This window comes from Orycteropus afer, unplaced genomic scaffold (assembly GCF_000298275.1).
Source record: "Orycteropus afer afer isolate SDZICR_OR568_19922 unplaced genomic scaffold, OryAfe1.0 scaffold00171, whole genome shotgun sequence".
Classification (NCBI taxonomy): domain Eukaryota; kingdom Metazoa; phylum Chordata; class Mammalia; order Tubulidentata; family Orycteropodidae; genus Orycteropus; species Orycteropus afer.
Window position 1 is genome coordinate 6,976,181 of NW_006921758.1, and position 8,607 is coordinate 6,984,787.

Here is an 8,607-nt window from a genome sequence, read left to right on the forward strand (position 1 = left end):
AAAAAAAAAAAAAAAAAAGGACTCAAGTTGAAAGTGTTTGGCCCAAGTAATAATGGAGTACAAATATCTTTAGGTTTTTTACTAGCTAGAAAAGGTGATGTCTTTGTCATTCCATGGTGGTCTGGTGGCACAGGGGTTAAGGTATTTGGTTGCTAACCAAGAGGTCAGCAGTTCAAATCTACCACCCACTCTGCAGGAGAAAGATGAGGCTATTTGTGTCCATGAAGATTTACAGTCTCAGAAGTTTCATGGGGATTGCTATGAGTTGGAATCTACTTGATGGTAGTGGGTGCCACTGACAAAACCTCATGTTGCACATGGTCAGGTAAAAGGAGATGACCCTTTGGTTCTCCAAAACCCAAAACCCACTGCCATCGAGTGGATTCTGACTCATAGCAACCCTTATTGGGTTTCCAAGGCTGTAAACCTTTACAGAAGCAGACTGCCTCCTCTTCCTCCCATGGGGCCGCTGGTGGGTTTGAAAACTGACCTTCTGGTTAGTAGCCAAATCTCTAGGCCTGAACATGTTTTCTTAGTGGTTTGATAATATGACACTATCTCAGTATTCTAGGACTGCCTTAACAATATGCCATGAAGTAGGTGGTTTTTTCTTTCAAATCTCTCCCTCCTTGCATCAACTGTTACCTTAGGTGATAGAGCAATCCAACAATTTACCCAAGCTTCTGAAATATCACCCTAAGACCTTTTGAGCCCAAACTATAAACAAAAACTAAGCATTTTCCTAATGAGAATTTCCAAATTGTCTGTGCAGTATTCTCCCTTGCTGCAGTATGCCAATAAACAGATCATATATATGTGTGTGTGTGTGTGTATACACACCTATATGCACATACATACACACACATATATATATAAAATCAACAGTGCCTTATTCTTAAGAACAAATTAAATGAGATGGTTTGTGCAAAGCATTTAGAAAAATTACATGAGGTGGTTTGTGCAAAGTATTTGACATAGTGTATTATAAGAATTTAATAAGAAGTAACTACTATTGGGAGATAATTCTCCATGGGTGTCACATTTCTGAGCATCTTATGAGAAGAGACACAGATAGTCTTTTTTCCAAATTATTTTTTGAAGGATCTTTACGTGGTGAACACAGACACAAACATCCTTCAAAAAATACCTAGAAAAAGAAGAGGGAAATTTTGTCTGCTACCTCATAATAAAGATTATGTTTCCCTCAGGGTTAAAGGTTGAACGGGTTTGCTTGCAGCTCATTATAAAATACTGCGTTTTCCTAAGCCCAGGATTCCTCAGCTGGAACCCAAGCACACTGCACTCACAGGATTGACCTGAGCCCTTCTGTCTCATTCCCGTAGGACTTTGGGGTGGCGGGGGAGACAAGAGGAATATGACATTCATGCTGCTGCTTGTTGCACTATGATTAATAAAGTCCTTTGTTCTAACCCAGGGATCTCATGACTTCTTCCAGCATCCACAAAATTTTTAGCAGGCTAATTTGTAAGGTTACAAGTAGGGAAAAATCTCAGATTCTTGAAACATGCTGTTTTTCTTACTTGTCATTTCTTCTGGAAAAAAGAAGAACGTTGAATGAAGTTGGAATATTGTCAGCTTCAGAAAGTACAATCCCAACATTGTTTTTGCTTTTGGATAAGATACTGTCATGAAAAAGAAAAGGACTGTATGTGCTCTGCCCAGCTGTTCCCTTTAGTATCAAGATACTCATTCTTCCAGTTGCCAGGAACCTTGGTGACAGATGACTCATAGCTATATTGCTTTCTAAGAACTGTCCTTGGCAGCATTCTCCCTCACTCAAAGTAATGCCCCGTCCCAGGGTCAGCTGGCATCCAACGATCAGGTACAAATGCCTGGGCCTTTGCCTCAATTCAGGACATCACCAAACAGCCATCCTAGGACCAAAGTTTCCCACGGGGATCACTGAGGCCACTGTTAAAATTCTATCTTAGTTCAACTACTCCTTCTTCCTGATTCTGCTTCTCTCACTTCCTTACGGGTGTTAATAGAACATCTACAAGGAAATCTGAGAGTCTGTTCCCAGGAAACTGATATGAGATGGGGAAAGCCTTTTCTTCTCTATGTCCACAGGATTCTCACCAAACCTATGTGACCAAACCTAGACAGAGTAGAGTCCACTGCCATTCACAACTTTCTTCCTCACTTCATTCTTGCTTATCTTGAAATTTCAGACCTATCCATTAATAATCAATCATTGACCATCAGGATTTTTTTTTTTTTTTTAATAAGGGTACTAAGGGACATATAAATGGTTATCTGAGATCAATCTCTTGAAAGGCTTCCTGTATGTGCAGATTAAGTATAGATTTTGCATGGGTTTACATTTTCTGAACTACATACATTTTCTAAAGTGATGATGTGCTTCTATGGGAACAAAATAAAGGATATGGGAACACTAGCATCAGCAAACAAGGAGGGAGGGAGAAAACTGAGCAACTATCTGAACAACATTGCCAGAATAAATAGAGAATACAGTGAGATCTTTCTTTTTGTTTCCTATTATAGGAAAAGATTATGTTTGATGGAAGCCAAGTTCATTTATCTGAAAGATAGGAATTCTAGGATTCTGGTCACTTAACCTAAAAATAATCATAACCAGTGCATTTTATAAAAATCCCAAAAAACTCTGTATGGGATCCCACAGACATTATGAAAGAAGTACAGAAAACACTTGTCAATGTTCATTCACTGAAGAATTTGGATTTAATAAAACAAGAATTAGATTTCTACCTTTCCACTAACAGATAACAGAGCCAGAAAAATCAAAAGACGCTAGAGTAATTTTTTCCCTTAAAAAGCAAAAGTAGAAGCATCAGCTTTTCAACCTCAGAACAAAAAAATCTGCTTACTATCAAAAGCAAAATTTCACCCAAAGGAAAGTCAGAGTCAACTGCCAGTCTTTACAGGCAAAAAAAGAACACATGCATAAGTTGCTATCCTTTTTACCACAGTGTTTGTAAAGCATTTAATGCAGTGTTTCCTTGCCAATTAAAAGTGAGTGTAGGATTTACCTTACAGTTTTATTATCTTTGCCTGACTCTTAAACTAGTAAAATGAGCCAAAGGGATTAAGTATTAGATACATATACCTCCAACACTGTCTTTACTGGAAATTATCTTCAGGTTAACAAAGGAGTATTAGGGTCCTGAAGTGGAGATATTTGTATTTCCTTTCAATGTAATTAGCACACCTAAAATATATTTGTATTTATAATGTTGAAGCCTGATTCTCTGGCCATCCCAGGGATTCTATGAGCTATTTAATGCCCTTTAATAAAATCCTTTCTGCTGAAACAAGCGTGAAGGATTTAAACAGTAAACTGTACAGTGATGGACTCCAAAGAGTTTACAATCAACAAATTCTCAAAGATTTTCTTTCCCAGTTGAGTTTGAAGGCAGTAAATATGACATTACCATGAAAGAACTGGTACTTCATTGTATAAGGGACTAAATTTATTTACATTATCACCTACAGTAATCTAGAATGAAGTACCTAGTATTGGTAACACTGAGTGACTGCTGTTTCCATGTGTGTATGTATGTTCTAGGGAGCTCTGGTAGCGTAGTGCCTAAGGCACTTGACTGCTAATCAGAAGGCCGGCAGTTCAAACCCACCAGCCACTCCTCAGAAGGAAGATGGGGCAATCTACTTCCCTAGTAATACTGCCTCAGAAACCCAAGGAGGGGTCGCTATGAGTCAGGTCCAACTCAACGGCACATAACAACAACAACAACATGTATGTTCTATGCCATCAAGTTGATTCTGACTCATAGTCAATCCCATGGGGCAGAGTAGAACTGCCTTGCAGGGTTTCATAGGCTATAATTTTTTTCCTTTAAATTTTAATTTGTTGAGATTATATGCAGCAAAAAATACACTAATTCAAGTGTTTCTACATGTACAATTTAGTGACATTGATAATATTCTTTGAGTTGGGCAACTATTCTCACCTTTTTCTGAGTTGTTCCTCCTTCATTGCCCTGTAAAACCAAAAAAAAAGTCAAACTCACTGCCATCAAGTCTCCCACTCATAGTGACCCTCTTTGGGTTTCTGAGGCAGTAAATCTTTACAGAAGTAGATTGCTCAGTCTTCCTTCCTGGAGTGACTAGAGGGTTTGAACAGCCAACCTTCTGGTTAGCAGTCAAATGCCTTAGTCACTAACCACCAGAGCTCCTTACTGCCCTGTAAGGTTCAAGTTGCTATTGTCAATTTGATCCCACATAGATAGTTCTTAAAAGAGTATAATGCTCAAGGCACTTTTTTTTTTTTTTTTTTTTTGAACTAGTTAAGTTAAACTATTATTCCATTTTAAGAAGACTTCAGAGGTTATTTTTTGGTTTAAGGTATAAAGATTATCTCAGGGCAATAGTTTCAGGGGCTCATCTACCTTCCATGGCTCCAGAAAGTCTACTGAGTCCATGAGAATTGGAAATTCTGTTCTGCAATTTCTCCCTTTCAATAAGGATTCCTCTATGGAATCTTTGATGAAAATGTTCAGTAATGGTAGCATGGCAAAGTAGGTAGTTATTTAAGGAATCAATTAGCCACACATTCTATAACCTCCTCCTATTTCTGATTTTCCTTCTTTCTCTGTTGCTCCAAGTGAATAGAAGCCAATTGCTGTGCCTTGATTGGCCACTTGTCGTGTAGTGGCTAAGGCACTTGACTGCTAACCAGAAGGCTGGCGGTTCAAACCCACCAGCCACTCCTCAGAAGGAAGGTAGGGCAATCTACTTTCATAGTGTTACTGCCTCGGAAATCCAAGGAGGGGTCACTATGAGTCGGGGCTGACTCGACAGCACATAACAACAACACACAACCTTTGATAATCCCAGGCACTATGCAAAGAAATAGGTAGTAGAAGAAAAGCACTGAACATGTTTTTAGGCCAATTAAGTAGGATGTTCCATGAAACCATGATCCTAAACCTCCAAACCAAGGAACCAAATCCTATGAGGTGTTAGGCTGTACATGAGTAGCCTCAGCAGTTACTTTCTTTTTTGGTGTGTGGGGGGAAGTCATTGTTGTAAATATATCTAGCACACAAACTTTGCCGATTTTTTTTTTGCAGGTGTACAACTTAATGAGGGAGCTCTGGTAGCATAGTGGCTAAGACACTTGCCTGCTAACCAGACGGCTGGCGGTTCAAACCCACCAGCCACTCCTCGGAAGGAAGGTTGGGCAATCCTACTTCGGTAGTGATACTGCCTCGGAAACCCAAGGAGGGGTCGCTATGAGTTGGGGCCGACTCGACAGCACATAACAACAACAACAACAACTTAATGACAGTAATCAAAATAAGTTGTGCAGCCTATTCTTAATCAATGCAAGTTTTCCATCACCATTAAACCCCTCCCTCCTCCCCCCCACAAATCACTAATAAACATTAGTCTCTATACCTGTGCCTTTTCTTGTCTTTTTTTTTCCTTTTCAGTTTCTCAAGTAAGTTTCTTTATTTTTACTTGGCAAGTAAAAAGGGAGAGAGCATGGGCTTGAGAGCCACTAAGCAACTGCCTTTTCTTGCCTTTTCATTTAAGTGAGGCTACACAATATTTGTCTTTTTGGGATTGACTTAGTTCATTCAGCATAATGTCTTCAAGCTCCATCCATACTGTAGCATGTATCAGGACATAATTTCTCCTACCACTGGGTAGTATTCTATTATATATATGTACCACATGTTGTTTATCTGTTCATCTTTTGATGGGCATTTAGGTGGTTTCTACCTTTTAGCTATTATAAATAGCACTAGGATATTAATGTAAAAGTCATTTTTTGAGTCTCCACTTTCAGGTCTTCTGTGTATATACCTAGAAGTGGAATTGCTGGATTTTATAGTAGTTCTATTTTTTGTTTTTCTTAGGCTATAATCTTTATAGGAGCTCTGGTGTCATAGCGCCTAAGGCAAAGCAGCTCTGATGACATAGTAAGTAAGGCGTTTGTCTGCTAACCAAAAGTTCAGCCGTTCAAACCCACCAGCTGCTCCAGGGGAGGAAGATGACTCAGTCTACTTCCGTAAAGATTTACAGCCTTGGAAACCTAATGAGGGTTGCTGTGAGTGAGAATTAACTCAATGGCAGCGGGTTTGGTTTTAATCTTTATGGGAGCAGATCACCAGGTCTTTTCTCCTCCACACCCGCTGGTGGGTTTGAACCACTGACCTTTTTGGTTTGCAGCTAAGCACTTAACTACTGCACCACCAGGGGTCCTCAGTCAAGACTTGAGTGACTGCTGCTTCAACACAGAAACACTTAAACAAAGAAGATACTACATCCAATATTTAAAATTCTTCGTTCAAGGCACAACCACAGGATAAGAGCGTATGTATGATTACCCTCTGCAGAGTCCTCTACATTCTGCTGTTGCTTGGCTGAGATAGCTGAAAGCAGACACAGAGAGTGATCCTACAGTTGCACCATTTCAACGTAGGTTGATCTCACGGCCCTTCTCTTAGGTACAAGTCAGGAAACTGATTGAGAAACAGTAAGGCCTGGAAGCTAGAATGAAGTCCACTGGTACCCCAAGCCATTAAAGCCACTACGCCCCCCCTTACTAGATGAAGTCTTTCCCTCTTTTGTTGTCTGTTAAATCACTTCCTACTTTACTAGAGGACCTTTGATGTAACACTTCGTCTAAGGAAGTTGCTTCTTAAAGGGTGCCAATCTCCCCATGTCCCACTATTCATTGCTTCTATAATGACAACTAGAGATACAGTCCAGTATACCCTTTGAGGTAACTTATAAAGTCAAACCATGGAGTATACAACAACAACAAAAAAATTGCAAGAACTGGCTATTTACATCACAATAAATCTGGAGAATAACAGTGAAAATGGATTCTGATTTGAGATTAACTAAAATTATGAATAAGGAGTTCAGGTGTTATATATAGTGGTTAAAGCATTTGGCTGCTAACCCAAAGGTCAGCGGTTTGACCTCACCAGCTGCTCCACAGGAGAAAGATGAGGCAGTCTACTTCCATAAAGATTTACAGCCTGTTTTGGTTACCTAGTGCCACTCTAACAGAAATACCACAAATGGGATGGCTTTAACAAACAGAAGTTCATTCTCTTACAGTTTTGGAGGCTAGACGTCTGAGTTCAGGCTAGTCCAGGCTCTAGGGGCTGGGTGAAAGCCCCTGGACATTGGGCTTCAGCTCTGCCTCTAGCTCCTGGCCCACTGAAGCTAGAGGCATCTCTTCACTCAGGCAGCTGCTGGCTGCTGAGGCTGACAAACCCAAAGTCGACAAGTGAAAAGGCATAGTCCCAATATTACCAAACCATATGGCAGGCCATTGATTCAAATCCACTGAAAGTCCCAAAATTGGCAGAACATGGCAAGCTACTGAACAACAATTTAGCTACATGCAGAGTTCAAGCATGCCATAAGCTGGAGACCTTTCTCAAAGTTGTGCCTTACATACTGGAAGCAGACCACATCCCGAAAGCAGCTACGCAGCTGCTCCAGGAGATTCCACCATGGAGAATAACTACATCCAGCTGCCCAGCCCCTCAGCTAGGCCCAGCCAAATTGGCATACAAGCTTAACTACCACACAGCCTTACAAACCCTATGGGACAGTTTTACTCTGTCATAAAGGATCACTATGAGTCAGAATTGACTCAGTGACAGTGATGAATATGGAAGCATGTTATGAACAGTTATGAATATGGAAGCATAGCCAGAAATTATAAATCTAATATACTCGTTCTACGTACCTCAGGTTGCTTCTGATGGTTTTTCTAGTTCCCTAACTCAAATCTGGCTTCAATGGTGTCTATGGTAAATGAGGCTGAGATACTAGATAATGTAATGTAGTGAAGCAAATACAAAGATGTAAGGAGACAATAAATCAGAATTATCAGTTGCAACTTGTTCATCCAGACCCTAATTATAGTTGACAAAAAGGCCGAAGGCTTTTATCGCAGTATTGAGAAATATTTTAATGATAAGGTAAGCACCAGTGTCTTTGAAAAGCAATATAGTGGTTGAACCCTGTGGATCAAGATAAACTGAGAAAAGTTTTCATTGGAATGAGTCCCATTAATTTGGTAAGGATTATGGAATCCTAGAGTGAAAGAGGCCAATAGCCTCCCCTAATCAGAAGAGACAGGATGGGACTATTTATCATTACAGGCAGTAAGGCTCAAGTAAACCAGAATTTAATTTGATTAGAGTTTACTCCAAGAACTATTTTTTTTTTAATGAAAATTAATCAACATTGGTATAAACCAAACCAAACCCACTACCATCGAGTTAATTCCAACTCACAGCAACCCTATAGGACATGGTAGAACTGCCCCATAGTGCTCCCAGGATAGTCAATCTTTATGTATGCAAACTGCCTCATCTTTCTATCACAGAGCGGCTGATGAGCTCAAACCACTGATCTTTTGCTTAGCCACTGAATGCCTAAACACTACACCACAGAAAGTGTACATTCATGCATACAGTGTCAAAATCTCTGCCGGGTGCAAACTGCTCCAGCGTTAAAGTACTTAGATTAACATGATGGAGTCAATTGCCTTGAACGTGAGAGACAACACATCCTTATTTTCCTGAATAAAAACAGTCAGTTCCAGGTTGC